Genomic DNA, 22653 nt, shown 5'->3' with positions numbered 1-22653 from the left:
GCTGGGCGCGGTGGCTCACACCTGTAATCCCAGCACTTTGGGAGGCCGAGGCGGGTGGATCACGAGGTCAGGAGATCGAGACCATCCTGGCTTACACAGTGAAACCCCGTCTCTACTAAAAAATACCAAAAATTAGCCGGGCGTGGTGGCGGGCGCCTGTAGTCCCAGCTACGCGGGAGGCTGAGGCAGGAGAATGGCGTGAACCCGGGAGGCAGAGCTTGCAGTGAGCCGAGATCGCGCCACTGCACTCCAGCCTGGGCGACAGAGCGAGACTCCGTCTCAAAAAAAAAAAAAAAAATAGAAAAAGAAAAAGGTTTTTATAAACAAAAATCAGTAATATCCTAGCTGGGTGTCGTGGCTCATGCCTGTAATCCCAGCACTTTGGGAGGCTGAGGCAGGGGGATGGCTTGAAGCCAGGAGCTCAAGACCACCCTAGGCAACATAGTGAAACTCCATCTCTAAAAAAGTTTTTAAAAATTATCTGGGCATGGTGGTGTGTGCTTCTAGTCCCTGCTACTTGGGAGGCTGAGGCAAGAGGATGGCTTGAGCCCAGGAGTTTGAGGATGCGGTGAGCTGTGATCCTGCCATAGCACTGCAGCCTGAGACCCCATCTCTAAAAGGAAAAAAAAAAAATTGCAATAGCCTGGCCTGGATGAGCTTGAAGGCTCACTCCCAGCATCCTGTAGGAAATATGGAGCAGACAGGGCCTCCACCCTCAGCTGTCTGTGGCTCCTCTCGCCATGGTGGCCCCAAGTGGGGAGAATCCCAGGGATCTGGGTTGCCAACATCATGTCCCCTAGACACAGCGGGCCCATAGGGGTCCTTGGTGAGCATGCACTGGCTTCCTTAGCCACAAAGCTGTCCTGGGACCTACGCCTGGTTGAGGGTCCTTGAGGCAGCAGCCCTGGCCTTGGCTGCCCTGGGAGCCATCATTTTAATGAAAGCAGCTATTTCTGCAACAGCGAAAAGACCATCAATGGGATTGCAGGTCACTTTTGCAGCTCTGGGCTGTCCATCCCCAGATGCAACATGATGTGGGAGGCCAGAGGCTCTGGCAGGTCCACGCTGGGAGGACTGGCCTCTTCTCTCACCCTGATGGAACCCCTGCAGGCCTGGCCACCAGACTCAGGGCCCACGACCTCCCAGCTTTCATTCCAGCTCCATTCCCAAGGAAGCCTGGGAAGGTGGGGGTGGGCTGGGGGAAGTGGTATGTCCCAGCGGCCTGTGCCTGCCACCAGAGCTCTTCACCATCCACCAAGAGGGGTGGGCCCCTGGGGGGAGAGTGGGGGACACCTGACCCTCCTTTGCTGGGAGCAAGAACTTCATTTGGGAGACCAGAGATGCGTTTCTGCAGCTCCAGGACAATGATGTCGGGGCAGGGCAGGGAACTGATGGTGGGAGGAGGAGGGGCTTCCAAAAACGATGAAGTCTTCACCCTCCCTCTAGCCTCAGAGAGATGTGGCCCTCCCTGGTGAGATGCTCGGGGAAGAGGGAGAGAAGAAAGGAAGAGAGGGAATGTGAGGTGCCTCCTGTGTGCACTTCATGGAAGCCAGAGGGAGAAGGAGAGCATGGGAGGGGCTCCCTGCCTGCCTCCAAAATCATTCCAGAGCATTGATCTTGGGGAATTGCAGAGCAGAGGCCAGGCCTAGGTGAAGGTGGATGCTGAGGATCCCCCCAGGGCAGAGGACTATCAGACTGGAGGTGAATCCTGGGGGCCCAGGATTGCCTCCCTCGGTGGCCTCTCTGTCGCCTTTGCTGCCGGCCGTTGAATTCACTGATAAACATCAGCCCAGGGAGTTGAGACATCAGGGCCCCTGGAGAAGATCTGTGCAGGCAAGAAGCGATCTGCTGAAGCCACAGTTCAGGGTCCTCTTTGCTCACATCATTTTACGTGAAAGCAGCTATTTCTGTGATAATGAGAAGGCCACGGCGGGGTTGCAGGTCGTCTCTGCAGCCCTGGGCTGTCCGTCCCCAGACGCCGTGCAGTGTGCGAGGCCGCTGGCTCTGGCAGGTCCACCCTGGGAGGGCATCATGCTGCCAAGGTCTTCCAGCACCCACAGAGCTTCTCCCCACCTTACAGACAGGGAAACTGAGGTTCACAAAGCCAGTAGAGGTTAGGATTGGGGTCATTCCTGGGTCTGCTGACTCCACTCTGCTCTTTGCCACTTGATATTGGATGGGAGCGGGGCACTTACGTTTAACACCATGTCCTAGGGGGCAGGCGCTACACCCTGCACTTACCTGTGTTACCTTGTTCAATCCTAACACCATGTGTGGGTATCGACCCATTTTGCAGATGAGAAACTGAGGGTCAGAGAGGCTAAGTAAGTTGTGAGTGTGGATTGAAACGCAGACCTGCTTGACCCTAAAGCCTGACCCGCTCTACCCCTGTGGAGCTCTGCGGCCTTCCCAGGGTGCCTCCCTTGAAGCTCCCTCGGCGGCCCAGGGGCACGCCCTAGGGAGCTTTAAAAAGGCTCATGTCTGGACCCCAGCCCCTGAGATTCTCATCTACTGGCTGGAGTGTGGCCTGGATGTCAGGGGTTCTTGGTGTTCCCCGTGGCCTTTTCTGGCAGCTGGGTTGAAAATCACAGTTCCAAAGGACGTCATCAGCCTCGAGGCCAGGCAGGGCCTGAGCTTCCTGCCCCGCTTTCCAGCCCCAACTTGCCCAGGAGAGCGAGGAGTGGAGGAAGCAGAGGCCCTGGCTGGGTGCATTTTGAAGGCGGTGAGCCTGGCCTGCCTGAGTCTTGGGCTCACTGAATATTCTCCCTGGATCTGGGGTGCCTGCTCAGAGTGAAGTCCCTGAGTGTGTTTACTTTTCCAAGAAACCCGCTGGGCTCATGCCACCTCTTCCAGCTTCCCGACCACCCAGCGTGATGTTGGACGCCTTGCTCCAGGTGTCCCTGTGAGCCTCGTGCTCTTGCCCCTGCCTGTCACGACCTGGCACAGCCTGGCTCATTTATCCGTGTGCTTATTTATGTCAGTCTTACCCATCTGAACGGTCGTCCACGGCATGGGGGACCTCATCTGTGGCATCTGTCGTGGTGTCCCTGGGTCTAGCACAGTGCCTGGCCCCTGGAAAGCATGTGTGTGGAGGAAATGAATGGATGGGGACGGGCTCACACCTCTGGGTGCGGATGTCATGTGTGACTTGAGGCTGATAAGCAGAGATCCCAGTGACTAAGCTAGTTGTAGGAAACCCTCAGTCAGGGGGCTGAACAGAAAACCCCTGGGAAGAAAGCCCTGCTGAGTGCACAAGCCCTGTCCGGGGTGGGGAGGGGCTGGCAGGCCCCAGACTAGTGTCCAGCTCAGCCTGGGCTGGGTCCTGGGGATCTGGGATGCGGTGGCGCACCCTCGACCCTAAAACTGCCCCAGGCTTGTCCCCCCTGGGGTGGGGTAAGCAGGTCTGATGCACACATCCCTTGGTACAGTCAGAACCACCCAACCCGAATACTTTACACTTCGCTCTTTAAGTCGCGCCTCTGCAGCTGTGGCAATGGGTGGCCCCAGTTTGTCTGGTGACTGAGCCGCACAGATGTCCGTTTGGAGACGGCAACCCAGGGACTCACACATGCAGGGAGCTGCTTGCCAGCAATGGGTAACCCAGCTCTCCTGAGGGGGCCTCAGGGGGTGCTGCAGCCACACCCACCCTAGCTCCCCTGCCCCTCCTCAGGGTCCCCTGCACATGCAGGGCTGGCTGGGCTGGAGGATCACCTGCAACCCTCAACCCCTGAGGGTCCCCAAACCTGTGTGTTGGAGCCCCCATGAGCTTTTCAAAGCCCCGTGTCCAGGTCCCCACCAACAAGTCAGAGTCTCTGTGGTGACACCTGGCCTTTGGTGTCACCCAACAGGCCACAGAACAAGCTTTTCCCCGAGGAACCAAGACACCTGCTCAAGCCTCTGCTCATTGCTGTTGGTAGTTCTGCTTGTGGCCAGCAAAGCCACATAATACCTAGGACAGTTTGATGACATGCAGGGATGCCAGGAGGGAGCTTTTGAGACCAGGATGGTCCTGGGAAAGTTGGGGTGTCTGTGATCCTCAGTAAAGGTCAAGGCTGTGAGCTGGGAGAAGGAAGGAGGGATCCCGGGAAGGCAGCCGAGGCAGGTGTTGGGGGTTCATGATGGAGGCATGTGGGGCCTGGGCCTGGCGAGGAGTGAGCAGGTCCCCAAGGGAAGGAGGAGCAGGGTGCCCTCTAGGCAGGGGCAAAGAGGCTGCCAAAAAGGGAGGAGTGAGAGGCAGATGGGGTCTGGGGGAGAAGCACCAGGAGAGGCAGGCCACGCCGAGCGGAGTCTGAATGCACATTAGGGAGCTGAAATCCTAGGCTTCAGGTAAAGGATAGCAGAAGCGGCTCAGTCCCTCTGAGGTTGGGACCCAAAAATGTCCGGAAGGTTGGAAAAGGCCACCATCAGCGGGCGTTTGATGTCCGGAAGGTTGGAAAAGGCCACGATTGGCAAGCTTTTGTGAATGGGTCATCTCTCCCAGCATCCTGTGGGGTCAGCTGGTCCCACGGGAGCTGTGAGGGCCTCGAGCAGCTGCTACTGAGCCCCAGCACCTCCCTCACAGTCCAGATATTTCCAAGCTGTTCCTGCCTCCCTGGCTATCCTTCAGTGATCTCAGCCAGGACGGAAGATAAACCAGCCACTGAACACGCATCCCTGGGACCACAGCACCTGGCCAGCCTGAACCACACAGCGATGGGTCTTGGGCCTTCATTCCTGGGACCCCTCACCTGGTCAAAAAGGAGGCGGCTCCTCAAAGTTGGGGGCCCTCCAGGCTGTGGTGAAAGGCTGCTTCATGAATTGTGCACGAGGCCATATAGAGAGGGGATAATTCCGTGGTGGTAGAGATACGGGCCTCGCATTAGAGGGCCTCGCTTTTCAAGATGTTTAGCATGCAATGGCTTATTTTTGGGAAAGGAATTTTCAAAAGTCCTGGGTGTAAATAAGTAAATAAAGAAAGCTAAAAATGGTCTCCAAGCCTTGGAGTGGCCCGATGGGCCTTCCCTGAGATTGTCCACATGTGGGTGGGCTCTTTGTGCTAGTTAACAAAGCAGTCAGTTCCCTCGTTGTTACCATCTGTGTTAGTCCGTTTTGCATTGCTATAAAAGGATACCTCAGAATGGATAATTCACGAAGAAAAGAAGTTTATTTTGGCTCATGGCTCCGTAGACTGTATAAGCAGGGCACCAGCATCTGCTCAGCTTCTGGTGAGGCCTCTGGAAGCTTACAGTCATGGTGGAAGGCAAACGGGGAGCAGGTGTGTCACATGGGGAGAGAGGAGCAAGAGAGATGCCAGGCTGTTTTAAACAACCCCTTATCAAATGAATGAATCAAATGAGTGAGTGAGATCTCACTGGTCACCAATGGGTGGTGCTCAGCCATTCATGAGGGATCCATCCCCGTGACCCCAGCACCTCCCACCAGGCTCCAACGCTGGGAATCCAGCACCAGGAACCACATTCCAACATGGAATTTGGAGGGGACACACATCTAAACACATTACCATCAGTACTATTTTTGTGGACTACAGCCACTCATGCCTGGACTCCTGACTTCCGTGGGCTGAAAGTACAGCAGCATTTTTTTTTTTTTTTTGAGACAAGGTCTTGCTCTGTCACCCAGGCTGATGTGCAGTAGTGTGGTCGTGGTTCACCTCTGCCTCGACCTCCCCAGGCTCAGGTGATCCTCCCACCTCAGCAATTTTTAAAAATTGCATAAACATTGTCACCTTGCATCATGAAGACAATAAGTGACTTTAACATTTCTGTTTGCTGGGCACAGTGGCTCACACCTGTAACCCCAGCACTTTGGGAGGCTGAGGTGAGCGGGTTACCTGAGGTCAGGAGTTCAAGACCAGTCTGGCCAACACGGTGAAACGCCATCTTTACTAAAAATACAAAAGTTAGCTGGGCGTGGTGGCGTGCACCTGTAATCTCAGCTACTTGGGAGGCTGAGGCAGGAGAATTGCTTGGACCCGGGAAAAGGAGGTTGCAGTGAGCCTGTCTCAAAAACAAACAAGTAAACAAAAAACGCATTTCTGTCATTGTTGTTATAGTGTGTGTGTGTGTGTGTGTGTGTGTGTGTGTGTGTGTGTGTGTGTGTTTTGAGACAGAGTTTCACTCTCTTACCCGGGCTGGAGTGCAGTGGCGCCATCTCAGCTCACTGCAACATCCACCTCCCAGGTTCCAGCGATTCTCCTGCCTCGGCCTCCTGGGTAGCTGAGACTACAGGTGGGCACCACCATGCCTGGCTAATTTTGTATTTTTAGTAGAGATAGGGTTTCACCATGTTGGTCAGGCTGGTCTTGAACTCCTGACCTCAGGTGATCCACCCACCTCAGCCTCCCAAAGTGCTGGGATTACAGGCAGGAGCCACCGCACCCGGCTGTCATTGTCATAATGTGTGTGCAGTAAATATCAGAAGAAAGAGAAAAGCAGCCACAACACCGGCATCCCCAGGCAACCACTTCCATGTTACGCTTTTCTTTGTCGTGATCTTTATAATTATTTCTTTAACAGGCAGGAGTAACGTGGGTGTCCAGAGCGGCCGTGGGCAGCCAGCGTGGATGCAGAGTGGGGGTAGACAGGTACGTGGACACTCAGGGACCAAGGTCCATCAGTAGCCCCTGGGGATCAGGAGGTGGGAGCCAGAAAGGGTGTCACCTCACGGGGGGATGAGGCAACTGACACACAGCGGCTGTGGGGAGACCCCCAGGGGCAGGCTGGCTTCTGCTGCTGAGCTGGACCTGTTAGGGGCTCCACTCCTAGCATTGGAGGCTTGTTGTGGAGCTTCTGATGAATCCTCAGACCGAAGAGCTCCTGGCCTCTTGAGAGTCTCATTGGTGGTAAGTGGCAGAAATCGTTTACCATCAATGATAAGAAGCCCAGTCCACACCAGCTTAAGAAGAAAGGGCAGTTTGTTGCCTCACATCACTGAAAAGCCCCGGGGCAGCACCAGCACTGTCGGAGTTGGGGCCTGAAGGCTATTGGCAGGCCCCTGCATGGGTCGCACTCTTGGGAAGGCCTCCCCTTCCAGCAGCTACAGGCATACAGACCCCTCCGTGGAAGGGAAAAAGGATTAACTGATTGTGGAGGCCTGCGTCACAAGCCTATCAGCGCGGCTGGCTCTAACAAACTGCAGTAGCCTGGGGGACTTAAACAAAAACCCCTTATTTCTCATAGCAGAGGCTGGGAAGTCTGAGATCAAAGCACCAGCAGGTCTGACATCTGGTGAGGGCCCACTTCAGGTTCACAGATGGCTGCTTTCTCTCTGTCCTCACATAGCAAAGAGAGAGATGAAGCAAGCTCCCTGGTGTCTCTTCTGATAAGGGCACTAATCCCACCATGAGGGGCTCCACCCTCGTGACCTTATCACCTCCCAAGGGCCCCACCTCCTAAGCCCATGCCACTGGGGATTAGGGTGTCAATGTATGAATTTGGGAAAGACACAAACATTTAGTTCATAGCAGACACCCAGAACAAAATACCACACATTGGCTGGCTCAAACAGCAGAGAAATTCATTTTCCCACAATCCTGAAGGCCAGAAGAAATCAAGGAGTTCACCTAGAGATCAAGGTGCTGGCAGGGGTGGTTTTTTCTCAGGCCCCTCTTATTGGCTGGGAGATGACTGTCTTCCTCTGGGTCCTCACGTGGTCTTCCCTCTGTGAGTGTCTGTGTCCTAATCTCTTCTTCTTATAAGGAGAGCAGTCATACTGGATTAGGGCCCACCTATGTGACCTTGTTTTATCTTAATTACCTCTTTAAAGACTGTATCAACCAGATATAGTTACATTCTCGGGTTCTGGAGGTTAAGATTTCAACATGTGAATTTTGGAGGAAGACAATTCTGTCTGTAACAGAAGATAAAGTCCCCGGCCCTAGGGGACCGGGGGTGGGGGTATGTGGGGGGAATGGTGTCAGCTGCCTTTGATCACACCCTCACTGTCTGCCAGGAAAGGTGTCAATTGCTTCTCATATGTATGGTCATGATGGGGAGAAAGGCTGGCCTCTGCCAAGTGTGGAATGGTGGCTCCCATAAAGATATGTCCACATCCGAATTCCTGGAAACCTGAGAATGTGATCTCGGTTGGAAAAAGGGTCTTACAGATGTCATCAAGTGAAAGATCTTGAGACGAGACCTTCTGGGTTACCCGGGTGGGCCTTAAACCCAATGACGAGTGTCTCCATCAGAGAAGAGGAGACACAGACACACAGAGGAGAAGGCCGTGCGACCGCAGAGGCAGAGACTGGGGCAATGCAGCCACGGGGAACGCCTGAAGCCACCAGATGCCGAAGCGGCAAGGGCCAGCTCTCCCGCAGCGCCTCTGGAGGGGGGCATGGCCCTGGGACCCCTCAAGCTGGAATTTCTGGCTCCGTCATTGTTTTGAGTCTCCAAGTTTGTGGTGATTTATTGTGGCAGCCCCCAGAAACGAATACAGCCCCTGAAAGTTAAGTCATTAAAATATTTGAACAAAGTGTGGGTGATTCAATGGAACTGAACTCTGGGATTGCCTGTCGGGTTGAGGTCAGCCAGCACTTCCATCCAGCGAGGCAGGACGGGAAGAGGATGATGAGTTAGTAGGAGGAGAAGGTTTGGTGCAGACAGGGGCAGCAGCCTGCAGAGGTGGCTTGCAGAATCCGGAGGTTTTGTGGGAGAGACCCCAAATGTTTTGTTCATTTTCATTTTTCATTTATCATATACTTCTAACTATTTGCAAGATGTCCTGAGCCACACGAAGGCAGGCACGCATGCACATGCTCCTTTCTCTCTCTCTTTCTCACACACACACACACACTCTCTCTCTCTCTCTCTCTCTCCCCCTGCCCCTCTCTCACCCCTCTCATTCTTTCTCTCTCTCTTTTTTTTTTTTTTTAAGACAGAGTCTCGCTCTGTCACCCAGGCTGGAGTGCAGTGGCGCGATCTCGGCTCACTACAAGCTCTGCCTCCCGGGTTCACGCCATTCTCCTGCCTCAGCCTCCCGAGTAGCACCACGCCCAGCTAATTTTTTATATTTTCAGTAGAGACAGGGTTTCACCATGTTAGCCAGGATGGTCTCGATCTCCTGACCTCGTGATCCACCTGCCTCGGCCTCCCAAAGTGCTGGGATTACAGGCGTGAGCCACCACGCCCGGCCTCATTCTTTCTCTCCCTTAATCTCACTCTCACTCCTACTCACACACATTCAGTGTGACCAACTACTTATAAATTTGAACTTAAATCATTGACTTTGCTGCTAGTTAACTCGATTTAGTGCAAACCTTAGAATAAAGCTGTTTTCATCCCTGTGACAAAACTGTTAACAATTGTTACCATTGAGAGCTAATTGTCTTTGCGAATCAAATTTTCCTTAATGTTCTATAATAAGAAAAAAATGCAAAAATAAACTGGAAACAAGGCTGATGTAAATCCACCCACCATAAACTTCAGTGTTTAATGTCACCCCTGCCATGATTTGGACTCGAATACATATCATACTTAAAGAAACACAGCCCAGATAGTAATTCCAATGTTATTTGTACCTTTCCAAAACAGCTATTTGGCCTCCAGATATTTTTACTAAAATCTCCAAGTGTGTTCCTATTTTTTAACGCTGAAATCCGAGGGGAACCTGGTAGGTGGCATTCTCTATGGAATATACCCTGCCCCCACCCTTATTATTTTCTTTCCCTTTGAAGACAGAAAAAGAAAACTGACCTCTTTGGCTTTTGTCCTTTGACTGAGAGCAGGGGAGCACGGCAGCTGTACAACTCCTCTTGTTAATAATTTTAACCCTGCCCATCATGGTTATACAGTTGAATACATGAGATCCATTTACACCCATAAACTACTGCTTTGGTCTATTTTATAGACTAGCAATATGTGTCATAAAAGGGAGGGGGTCACTATTAACTGTAAACTTAAAAACCCACCAGCATGGAAAGAGGAAGTCCAGGCAGTTAGTGGCTGTCTGGATTTATCCATCAGGTCCAAGGGGATGAGGCTAGATTAGGCCCTAACTTTCATGGCGTCCCCCCTTGTCTGCAGTCTGCAGCCCCCAAAACTCCTCAACCCCTGAGATCCCCTCTGAGGCCCATCAGGTGCCATTCCAATGACTCAGCTTTCTGGAAATTCCAGCCAGAAATCCTTCTGGGGGAATCCATTCATTTAGCTCCTTGAAAAGGCACCTCTCAAAGTAAATTAACAATTTGGCAGTTCTGTTTCAACACTGAAGTCTGCTGTGAGTTTGATCACGAGTCAGGTTCCCCAAGTCTTCCAAGAGCCACGGGACATTTGCCTGTGAAATGCCTGCCCGGGGCTTCCTGGCGAAAACCCAGATCATCACCATTCCTTGTCATCTCTCATCAGGGTGACATCGGATGATAAACAGTATAAGCGTCAGGATTAGTTTGTCAAGACTAGGACATTTGGAGCCAGGCAATGTGGCTCATGACTATAGTCCCAGCCACTTAGGAGGCCAAGGCTGCAGGATCACTTGAGGCTAGGAGTTCAAGACCAGCCTAAGCAACATAGCTCGACCCTGTGTCCACAAAAGGAAAAAAAATTAGCTGTGCATGGAGGTGTGTGCCTGTAGTTCCTGCTACTTGGGAGGCTGAGGAGGGAAGATAGCTTGAACCCAGGAGTATAAGGCTGCATTGAGCTATGATTTGCGCCCTTGTACTCCAGCCTGGGCAGCAGAGTGAGACCCCATCTCTTTAAAAGAGTGGGGATATTTTGGTACAAGCCATCTGGCTTCAGGTAAACCCCTGCCAGGGTGTGGCCTGTGGAAGGCGGGACAGTCAGCTCACGTTCTGGAAGGGCCACACCAGTGAGTGCCAACTGTGGTGACATCCGACTCATGAAGGGTTTGTGTGGTTTGGGACACCACTTAGTGGAGGATTTCTTTTTGAATCTGGACCCCTTGCTAGTCTCATCCCAAGACTGGCTGTTAAGGAGGTGCTTGCCATGCCATTGCGGGGAATGTCACTAGGTTCTGGGTGACGAGGGGTGAGTCCTGTGCTTGCACACGAGGATACTCTGTTTGTCACTTGGTTCTGGGTGACGAGGGGGTGATTGCACCCGAGGATACTCTGTAGGCACCAATTCTGTAAGTAAAGCTGGAGTGTAGACGGGTGACCCAAGGCTGACTGGTTTCCGGATTATGACAGGGAAAAAAAGTGCTTAAGAAAGATTGGGATAGCTGCACATTCTTTCCCAGCATTATGACAAGTGCAATCAACATTTGCTGCCTAAAACCTGGCTGCAGCCCTGGGCCATCTGTGGGACGGGGCAGCTGCCATGTTGCCACTTGCTCATCTGACTTTGTATTGGTTGGTGGCTCCAAAATGCATCGGAAAGTGAAGTTGCCTTTCATTTGGAACTGATGCGGATGCCTACTCAGTTCCCGTTAGGGCGTGGGGCTTTGAAGGGAGCTAAGAAATTCTCTAATGTTGGCAAAAAGTCCATATTCTAATTAGTGTTCAAAGTAGATAGTAGCCCTTTCCAAGCAAAAATCTCCTGTCCTGGAGGAGAAGGCCTTATCAGCCTGGATGTCTTCTCCCATTTCTAACCATTTTGGAAAGTAATGACGATGCGTGCTTTAAATTTATCAGAGGATCTTCCAAAGGTGCAAATGCAATTTGTGGGCATGGGGACTGTCACTCTGGAGTCCTCTGTGTCCCGCCTGGGAGAGTGTTCTGGGCTTTGTGGTTTGAAGGGCATGGTTCCAGCAGTGGTGCCTGTGTCACCTCCTCCCACTCCACACCCAGGGCAGACATCACCAGCCGATCACAGCATCTCTTCCCCAACCCACACCCGCTTCCCAACACCTTGCTTCGGGCAGCACTCCCAGTGACTCTTGCCTGTTTGTCTCTCTGGGCTTATTATTCAACAATTATCAAGTGCTAGGCACTGAAATGGTGCTGGGAATACAATGGTGAGCCAAAAGAGAAAAAGCCTCGGCTCTGGTGTTGTTTATAGTCTACGAGGGGCTGATGTGGCAAGGGGACCACAGGAACAAATGTACAATTACGCCAGAGGTAGGACAGGCATGCTGCTGGGAGAACTCATTCTGGGGACATTGAGAGGAGAGACAGTTGGGTTCTGGAGGGTGGAGGGGGGGAGTGTGAGTGGGAGCTCCGGAAGGGGCGCCTGGCAGCGGGGGGGTGGAAGGTTGTCCAGTGTGGCTGTGGCACAGCTGGCCTACAGGTCTTTTTTTTTCTTTTTTTGAGACAGAGTCTCACTCTGTTGCCCAGGCTGGAGTGCAGTGGTGTGATCTTGGTTCACTGCAACCTCCACCTCCTGGGATCAAGCAATTCTCCTGCCTCAGCCTCCCGAGTAGCTGGGGTTACAGTCATATTCCACCATGTCTGGCTAATTTTTGTATTTTTAGTAGAGATGGGGTTTCACCATGTTGGCCAGGCTGGTCTTGAACTCCTGACCTCAGGTGATCCACCCACCTTAGCCTCCCAATGTGCTGGGATTACAGGTGTGAGCCACCGCCCCCGACCAACCTATGAGTTTTCAGCGCTAAGACATCAGACCAGACAGGGCCTTGCAGGCCACACTGAGGCTCGTGGGCATCACTGAGAAGGAGCAAAGCAGCCCCTGTTGTCTAGGAGCTGGCCAGGCCCCTAGAGCTGGGCCTTGTGTTGTTAGGAGCTGTCCTGGCACTCCCAGCCCTGCCCTGCTGTCCTCACAGAGCACCAACAAGGTCCCCTGCAACCGTTGGGAAGTGCAACAACAAGGCCACCCTGCAGTCGTGTCTAAGCACAGACAAAAGCCAGGTCACAGTGCAAGCCAACAGCAGCAGATGCCCTCTCTGGGTTAAACTGAGTGAGGCTGCTTCCTTCCCTGCTGTGCGCTGCCCTCCCTGCAGATGAGATGTATAGGGGTGTCCCATCAGAGGCCTGTCCCCGCCCTCCCTGCAGATGAGATGTATAGGGTGTCCCATCAGAGGCCTGTCCCCGCCCTCCCTGCAGATGAGATGTATAGGGTGTCCCATCAGAGGCCTGTCCCCGCCCTCCCTGCAGATGAGATGTATAGGGTGTCCCATCAGAGGCCTGTCCCCGCCCTCCCTGCAGATGAGATGTATAGGGTGTCCCATCAGAGGCCTGTCCCCGCTCCTTGAGACCACCCAACCTAGAGCAAAGCCTACTTCTTTGAACCCACCTCAAAGTCACTATTCTCTGCGGAGGCACCCCATGGCTGCCAGGGGTGGGGGCATCCTCCTGTTTAGCCTGCACCTGTTCAGCCACTGGTGATGTTCACAAGGAGCCCAGGGTTGGGGAAGGGGTGATGTTGCCATCTTCTCTTTTCTCTCACCCTCCTCTTGCTCAGGTCTGACCCCTAGTGAAGGGGCAGTGTGGGAGAGGAGGGGACGCAGCTGGGAGGATGCAACCTGACCACTGCCCTCCTGGTGATCCGGCATGGGTTCCCTGAGACCCAACAGGCTGCTTCCAAATGATCCTCAGTTCTGGGCACTGAGCTCTCCAGGAGGTGCTCCACTCCACACTCCCTGGGGACAGTCATGCTGACTGTCCTTGACCTGGTGAACTCATTTCCTTAAGGGCTGGTGCCTCGAGCCTCCCTCTAGCTGGGTCCTCGGGCCCCCCTACGGCTGTCCAGGCTGTGTGGCCCACAGCACTCAACTTTTGGTTTGACTTTGGCAATGTGCCTAGCCTTACCTTCACTCTGCCATCCCAGTGCTGGCTGGGGGTGGCCAGCTTTTATTCCCTTATTTGTCCCCTCCCATGTTCCATTTTTATCCTATCAGAATGCCCTTTTTTCAATCCTCCCTGAGATGACTGGCTACTTTTAGGATCCTGCTAATTGGTGTGTTTTACAGAGCGCAGATTGGTGCATTTTACAATCCTCTTGCTGGCTACAGAGCACTGATTGGTGCGTTTTACAGAGCACTGATTGGTGCATTTTACAATCCTCTTGCTAGCTACAGAGCACTGATTGGTGCGTTTTACAATCCTCCTGTAGGACAGAAAAGTTCTCCAAGTCTCCACTCGACCCAGGAAGTCCAGTTGGCTTCACCTCTCACCAGCAGTGTGCCAGACCATCGGGCATCCTCAGGAGGGGTGGATCCGTGGTGTGTCCAGTGCTGCAGGGGAGCAATAGTGAGATTTGTGGGAGTCCTCACAGAGCCCTGTTTATGCGATTGGAGATGGGGAGGGAAGCGCTGTCTGCTCTCCTTCAATGTGGGGCAGCTAGAGCGCTTCCCTAAAATCCGCTCCTCAACCCCAGCAACCCCTGAAGCTTTATTTCCCCACTGTGGGTGAGGAGGCTGGGAGGCTGCAGGGTCCCAGCCTGGAATGTGGAATCGCTTGTGGGGCTGCTTCCGAGGAAACCCCCACAGCGTGTGCCCGCACCAGGCTCTCAGAGCTTCTGGCACACAGCTGTTCGGTCCTGAGCTGGCCAGTCTGGGGTAGTCTAGGGGCAGGAGGGGGACCCTGGGACTCTTCCCATCCTTCCTTTCCACCTGTATCCCTCAGCGGAATCCTGCTTCCCCCAGGTCTTGAAACCTGCTGGGAATGAATGAGCTTCGCCTGGCCTGCCTTCGGGTAATTAATACTTATCTCCGGAGGGGCCTGAGGACCAAGGTCTGCATCCGTCTCACCTCCCCTGGCACCGAGGGCCCCAGCCGTCATGGTGGAGGGGCGCTCCGGAGCGAGCTTTGTTCGTGGGATCTGGCCAAGCCACGAGCCATGGAGCCTGTGTCTGACAGCTTCCCTGGTGAGGTGAGGCCGTGAGGGTCACCATTGCCCTGGAGCCTGTGTCTGACAGCTTCCCTGGTGAGGTGAGGCCGTGAGGGTCACCATTGCCCTGGAGCCTTTGTCATCCCTGGTGTGAGGCCAGCGAGCCCTGAGTATCCTCCTGACAACAGTGACCATTTAGGCCGAGGGAACAGGACCTCCCAACCCCTCGACAGTGGCTAAGCAGGCTTCCAACTCCCCCTGCCAGGCTGCCCCCTCTGCTGGCAGAGGGAGCTGTGCCAAGGCCCAGCCACGGGGCAGCCTGCAGATTCTGATGGCATCCAGTTAGAAAGGGGCTTCTCCCAGCCAGGGACCCGCATGACTGGGAGGCAGAGGCCAGCTTTCTGCTCGGAAGTTCAGCCAGATCAGGCTTGAAGCCTTTCACTGAGTCCCGAGAGAGACCCTTTGCCCCCAGCCCTGAGTGTAGGATTCCTTTTCTCATGTGGATTCTCTTCCAGAGGAATTTGGAGAAAGGCCTGGAGTTGGAGCCTGTGCTCACTGTTTGGTCCCAGGTGAGCCTCTTAGCCTCTGAGCTTCAGTTTTCTTATTGACAAGATGGGCCACGGGCAACCAATGTGTGTTGAGCGGCTGCTGGATTCCCGGCACCGAAGCTGTGACTCTCTAGCCTCTGGCCTTCAGTGGGCACCAGCGCCATGGCTGCCACACAGGTATCGACTATGCCGGGGGCCCCGGGGCTGGCCCCACACTGACTTGTTCTCTTTATTCTACTGCAAAACCCTCAGCTCCCGGCAGCTTCAGAGATGGCTCCTTCTGTTCCCGGGGCTTGGCTCTGACTACCACATGGAAGGTTCTCCATTAGACGCAGCGTGGATGGACGCTAACTGGGAGGGAGGGACGCCTGGGTTTCTTTTTTTCTTTTTCTTTTTTTTTTTTTTTTTTTGAGACGAAGTCTCGCTCTGTCACCCAGGCTGGAGTGCAGTGGTGCGATCTCGGCTCACTGCAACCTTCGCCTCCTGGGTTCACGCCATTCTCCTGCTTCAGCCTCCCAAGTAACTGGGACTACAGGCAGGTGCCACCACGCCTGGCTAATTTTTTGTATTTTTAGTAGAGACGGGGTTTTACCGTGTTAGCCAGGATGGTCTCATCTCCTGACCTCGTGATCCGTCTGCCTTGGCCTCCCAAAGTGCTGGGATTACAGGCATGAGCCACCACGCCCAGCCAGGTTTCACTTCTGAAATTAAATTTGTGTGACTTATGAACCAACAAGAGCAAATAACTAATATCTTATTGAAAAAACCTCCTCTGGGCCAGGTGATTTATACACATTTTCCTAATGAACCTTCACAGTAGTCCTGTGAGATACTATCTTTCCCATTTCACAGGTGAGAACGTTGAGGAAACTGAGGCCTTGCCGGGGTCAGCACAGAAGAAGAGGGGGGCAGGATTTGGATCTGGGTCTCATGCCTCAGCCCGTGCTCCTGCATTCCCCTGGGCTGCCAACAGATATCATTTAGCAAGGCCCACTCATGGCCTGGGGTCTACGTGGCTGGCAGGCCAGGGCGGTTACAGGGTAGAGCTGTGGTTTTGCAGGGAACTGATGGAGGTTCAGCCCCATCTGCAGGAGGTGCCAGTGGAAGGCCCAGTGCTCCCACAGTGGAGAGGCTCCTGGGTTGAAGGACCCAGGGCCAGGGCATTCCGTGGAGGCTCTGAAGACCCCTCCACCTCAGCTAGCTTCCGCCTCAATCTCAGCCGGCCTGGGTGGCAGCCATGGAAACCCGGGCCTGTCTGTGGCCCCTCAGCCTGGCGGCCCTGGGGATGCTGCGTTGCAAAACCACACTGTCTTGTTTTGACTTTCTCTTGGTTTCCCAGAAAATTTATTTACAGAAGTTAAGAATGCTTTATAACTTTAAATTCTTCTTTTATTATGGTAAAATATACATAACACACATTCTACCATTTTAACCATTTTTAAGTATGCAGTTCCGTGGCAGTAATTCCCAATGAGTACATTCACAATGCTGCACAGCCATTCATTTCCAGAACTTTCTTCATCATCTCGAGCAGAAACTCTGTATCCATTAAATAATACCTCCCCGTTCTCCCTCCCCACAGCCCCTGGCTACCACCATTCCACTTTCTGACTATGAATTTGACTGCTCTAGGTACCTCACATAAGTAGGATCATGGTTTTTGTCCTCTTCCTATTGGCTTATTTCATGTAGCACAGTGTTGTCATGTTGTCAAGGTTCATCCATGTTTCAGCATGTCAAAATTTATTTCTTTCAGAAGGCTGAATAATACTCCATCATGTGGATAGAACACAATTTGTGCATCCATTCATCTGTTGATTGGACGTTTGGGTTGTTTCCATCTTATTTTTAATTATTTATTTATTTATTTATTTTTTGAGATGGAGTCTCACTCTGTCGCCCAGGCTGTAGTGCAATGGCACAATCTAGGCTCAGTGCAACCTCTGCCTCCTGGGTTCAAGCAATTCTCCTGCCTCAGCTTCCTGAGTAGCTGGGACTATAGGCATGTGCCACCATGCCCGGCTAGTTTTTGTATTTTTAATAGAGACAGGGTTTCACTATGTTGGCCAGGCTGGTCTCAAACTCCCGACCTCGTGAACCGCCCGCCTCGGCTTCCCAAAATGCTGGGATTACAGGCGTGAGCCCGGCCTCCATCTTCTAATCATTGCAAACAATGCTGCTGTGAACATGAGTCTCCACATACCTGTATGAGTCCCTGCTTTCAGTTGTTTAGGGTACACACCCAGAAGTGGAATTGAGAGATCAGGTGGTAATTTTATGTTTAACTTTCTGAAGAATCACCATACTGTTTTTCTCAGTGGCCGAATCATTTTACATTCTGCCAATAGCGGCAAGGGCCTCAAGGGTCTCCACATCCCTGCCAACACCTATTTCCCTTTATGTTTCATTTTTTTTTAATAATAGTCATCCCACAGCATGTGAAGTGGTATCTCATTGTAGTTTTATGCCTCTTAACTGTTTAAAAGTTTTACATCCAATGTAAAAATACTGTTTGTTCTATTCTAACTTATTTATTCTTTTTTGTTTTAATTATTATTATTATTTTTTGAGATGGAGTCTTGCTCTGTCACCCAGGTTGGAGTGCAATGGCTTGATCTTGGCTCACTGCAACCTCTGCCTCCTGGGTTCAAGCGATTCTCCTGGCTTAGCCTCCCGAGTAGCTGGGATTACAGGCAGGCACCACCACGCCCGGCTAATTTTTGTATTCTCAGTAGAGATGGGGTTTTGCCATGTTAGCCAGGCTGGTCTCAAACTCCTGGCCTCAAGTGATCTGCCTGCCTCGGCCTCTCAAAGTGCTGGGATTACAGGTGTGAGCCACTGTGCCTGGCCTTTTTTTCATTATTTTTAATTGACACATAATTGTATGTATTTGTAGGGTATGGTGTGATATTCTGATACATTTATACCATGTGTGGTGGTCATATTCGGGTAATTAGTATATCTATCACCTCAAACACTTATCATTTCCTTGTGTTGGAAACATTTAAATTCTTCTCTTCAAGCCATTTGAAAATATATAATAAAAGAAATTGTTACCTGTAGTCATCCTACAGTACTATAGAATAGGGTCCCCAACCCCCCGGCCACAGACTGGTCCTGGTCTGTGGCCTGTTAGGAACCGGGCTGCACAGCGGAAGGTGAGAGGCAGTGGAGCGAGCAAAGCTTCATCTGTATTTACAGCTGCTCCCCATCACTCACATGACCGCCTGAGCTCCACCTCCTGTCAGATCAGCAGTGGTGTTAGATTCTCATAGGAGCACAAACCCTATTGGGAACCGCGCAGGCGAGGGATCTAGGGTGCACGCTCCTTATGAGAATCTAATGCCTGATGATCTGTCACTGTCTCCCATCACCCCCAGAAGGGACCGTCTAGTTTCAGGAAAACAAGCTCAGGGCTCCTACTGATTCTACAATATGATGAGTTGTATAAATATTTCATCACATAGTCCCATGTAATAATAATAGAAATAAGTGCACAATAACTGAAATGCGCTTGAATCATCCCAAAACTATACCTCCAACTCTGGGGGATGTGGAAAAATGGTCTTCCACAAAACCAGTGCCTGGTGCCAAAAAGGCTGGGGACGGCTGCTCTAGAACACTAGAACTCATTCCTCTTAGTCAGCTGTAATTTTGTATCCATTAACCAACTTCTCCCCATCCTACCTCTCCTCCTACCCTTCCCTGCCTCTGGTAACCACTTTTCTGTTTTCTTCTTCCATGAGACCCACTGTTTCAGCTTCCACATGTGGGCGAGACCATGTGGTATTTGTCTTTCTGTGCCAGGCTCATCCACGACAGAATTTCATTCTTGTTTTTTCTGTTATCAAATTGCTCAGTAAGACGACTTTCCTATTTACCTAACCTTCCTTTGGCAGTGCATGAGAGGTGAAATTTCTGTACACCCTCACTAACATTTGATATTATCAGTCTTTCAAAATGTTCACAATCAGGTGGGCAAAAAGTGGTGCCTTTAGTAACTAGGTTTCATAGGCTTAATCAGCAGATGGGATCTTTGCTGTGGGTCTGCAGAAAATGCCCTAATCAAGTGAAGGAAACAACAGCTAAAATGTTCTCTTCTCCTACTCTGCCTCTATCTATTGAGAGGTTCGGCTCATCTAGTTTTTCCTACTCGACGAAGCTAACGTAGTGAGTCTCACTGTCAAGCAAGTCTTGCTTACCTGGGATTAAATGCTACTTGGTCATGATGGGTTATTCCTTTACTATGCTACTTGATTTGATTTGCTAATATATTAAAATATTTGCATACATGATCATTAGTGTGCTCTCTTCGTTTTGGAATTAACCTTATATTATCCTGCAAAATACGTTAATTCACTTTCTAGATTGTTGTATGCTCCAAAGTAGTTTACCTAACATGATAATTACCTATCTTTGAAGGTTAAGCAAAAAGTGTCCCGGGTGCGGTGGCTCACGCCTGTAATCTCAGCACTTTGGGAGGCCAAGGTGGGTGGATCATGAGGCCAGGAGTTCAAGACCAGGCTGGTCAAGATGGTGAAACCCTGTCTCTACTAAAAATACAAAACAATTAGCCAGGCTTGGCAGCAGGCGCCTGTAATCCCAGCTACTTGGGAGGCTGAGGCAGAGAATTGCTTGAACCTGGGAGGTGGAGGTTGCAGTGAGCCAAGATCATTACACTGTACTCCAGCCTGGGCAACAGAGCAAGACTCCATCTCAAATAAATAAATAAATAAAAGTCTATAAAAACAGCTGGGCCCAGGCATTTAAAAAAATGTTCAGTCTTCTAGTTTAGTCTTTTATTGTCTATGCAAATTCTTTGGCTATTGAACTATCCAAGCTTTCTATCTCTTCTTAAGTTGTGGGGAATAGGTTTCAATACATTTCTTGTCTACTGTTTCTCTTAGTGTTTTCTAATTCTAACCCACTGTTTTTGGAATTTCTATAAGATGGTTTTGCAACTTCTGCATCTATCCTCCATGCATCTTCACATTTCCTTCACAGTTTTCATGCTGTTTTCCTTGTGTGCTACGTTCTGAACAGGACTTTGGCTTCAAACTCCAGAAACTTGCTCTTCAGGGGGCTCCACTTTTCTCCTTGGCTTTCTTGAGTTTTCCTTTTAACAATCATATGTTTAACAATCATATGTTAAGGTCTTTAGTTGGTTCCTTTTTTTTTTTTTAAACAGTGGCATGATCTTTATTTCTCTAAATACATTAATAGACTTTTTTTTTTTTTTTTTTTTTTTTTGAGATAGGGTCTCACTCTGTTGCCTAGGCTGGAGTGCAGTGGTGCAATCTCAGCTCATTGCAACCTCCACCTCCCAGGTTCAAGTGATTCTCATGCCTCAGCCTTCCAAGTAGCTAGGATTACAGGTGTCCCCACTATGCCTGGCTAAATTTTGTATTTTTAGTAGAGACAGGGTTTCACCATGTTGGCCAGGCTGGTCTCGAATTCCTGGCCTCAAGTGATCTACCCACCTCGGCCTCCCAAAGTGCCGGGATAACAGGTGTGAGCCACCATGCCCGACCAATATACTTCTTTTAAAATCTCCATTTCTTTGTAATAAGCACTCATTTTCTTTAGGTGGTTTAGCTGTTGAGTTTGGTGACTCTCTCTTGCTGTGGGTTTTCCTCAGCTGTTCGTAGTGTCTTCGTTAAGTGCTCATCTTAGAAGGGGAGGTTTCCTGTTGACGCATCTGTAAGTGATGTATCTATTTACCCTCAGCAATTGCAGGTGAGAGGCAAGAATGCGTCGCCAGGTAGGCTGGGCCCGTGGGTGGTCTTCTGGATGCAGGCCCTTAGCACCTAACAGTCACTTGCAGCCCTGTTCTCTCCCTTGTACCTGCTCCCACTGAACTGGAAGCAGCCACCATTTCCAGAATTTGGAGCTACGGTTTCCTCATTCTCACTAATCCCAGCTGCTTCATAACTTCTGGACCACTGAAAGTATCCTGTTCTGGTTATCTGTTGCTGAGTAAGGAATCACTCTTAAAGGTAATGGCTTAAAACAACCATTTTATTCTCATTTCTCATGGCTCCTGAGGGTTGATGGGTTTGGCTGGGCAGGTCCTGTTCCGAGGCCCTCCTCTTATGGGCCTGCAGCCAGACTGGTTGGGCGCTGCTTATCCGGGCATCAGATGGAACACCTGCCTGTGTCACCTCCATGTGGCTTGGGCTGTCTCATAGCATGGAGTCTGAGTGTCAATAATAAGCTCGCCCAGAGGGCCAGGCAGAAATGGAATCGGCCTTTCTGACCCAGCTAGTCACGTGGCATCACTTTCGTGTAGTCACTAGCCCACCAGGGTTCCAGGAGAGGAAGGAGAGACCCCAACTCTGGAAAGGAGGAGCGTCTGAGCCCCTTGGTAGAAAAGCCGTGTGGGATGAAAGGTCTTGTTGTAGCCATCTTGGAAAATGCAAAATCTGCCGCAACCACCTTTCCCCAGCACTGCCAGGAATTCACTTACTTTCTTAAACACCTTTTCTGCATTTTTTAAGAACTTGGGGGCAGGATCATGGAGCCAAAGCTTACGCTCATCAGTCTTCTTGAGGTGATCTCACCTCACGGCTTTTTAAATTTGTAGTATTCCCCGCTATTCTATCTTGCAGTTCGTGCCATCTCATCCTCGTGTACTCAGCTGGTGTTCCACACAGAAACCCCCTGGGGCCAGCGTGCATGGTGTAGGCTTGAGGTGGAGGCTGCCCTCCTGGCCTTGTCGGATACAGCCTGGAAGCGGGGCCCAGTCACAGCGACAGTCATGGACTCAGAGGGTCCCCTGCCAGCTCTGTAGACCCCCTGCCTCCTAAGGCTCTCTGCGACTGCCATGATCTACAGTTGGGAGTGCTCCAGGGAGTTCTCATGTGTGCTCCTCCACACACAAGAGCCACTGCCTCTCGGGCGCCGATGTAGAATGGCTGGTGGGAATGGCTCAGTCCACTCTGAATGATCTCTCTCTTCTTAAAACCTGAGCATGGGTGCCCATGGCCTGCCCTCGGCCTGTCCAGTAGGCAGGGTAGGCACAGCACAGCAGTGCCTGGCTGCCCTGTCTCCCTCCTCTCACTGAGTCCTCCTGCAGGTGCACACTGGTGAGCTGCCCCACCGTCCTTCAGACTGGAGGTGCCTGAGAGAAGGGGCAAGCACAGGGGGATTGGAGGCCGTGCTAGTCAGGCTGGGTGAAGCAGCGGGGCTTGAGGAGGGCACGCAGCCCTGTGAAGCTGAATTAGGACCTGGGAGCCACCTAGGCCTGGACCCCACAATGGAGACTGGGGAGTTAGGAGATGGCTGTGGTCCCTGCTCATCTCACTGGATGCCCAAGTGAGATGCTTAGGAGTTAAATGGACAGAGCCTCCAGCTGGGGCCAATGCTGAGAAGGCCTCTCCGGAGGGGGAATTTGCTTTCTCTTGCAACAAGGGAAGCTTGAATTCT

The sequence above is a fragment of the Gorilla gorilla genome, chromosome 16 (assembly GCF_029281585.2).
Source record: "Gorilla gorilla gorilla isolate KB3781 chromosome 16, NHGRI_mGorGor1-v2.1_pri, whole genome shotgun sequence".
Taxonomy (NCBI): domain Eukaryota; kingdom Metazoa; phylum Chordata; class Mammalia; order Primates; family Hominidae; genus Gorilla; species Gorilla gorilla.
Note: the sequence above shows the minus strand (reverse complement) of the source record.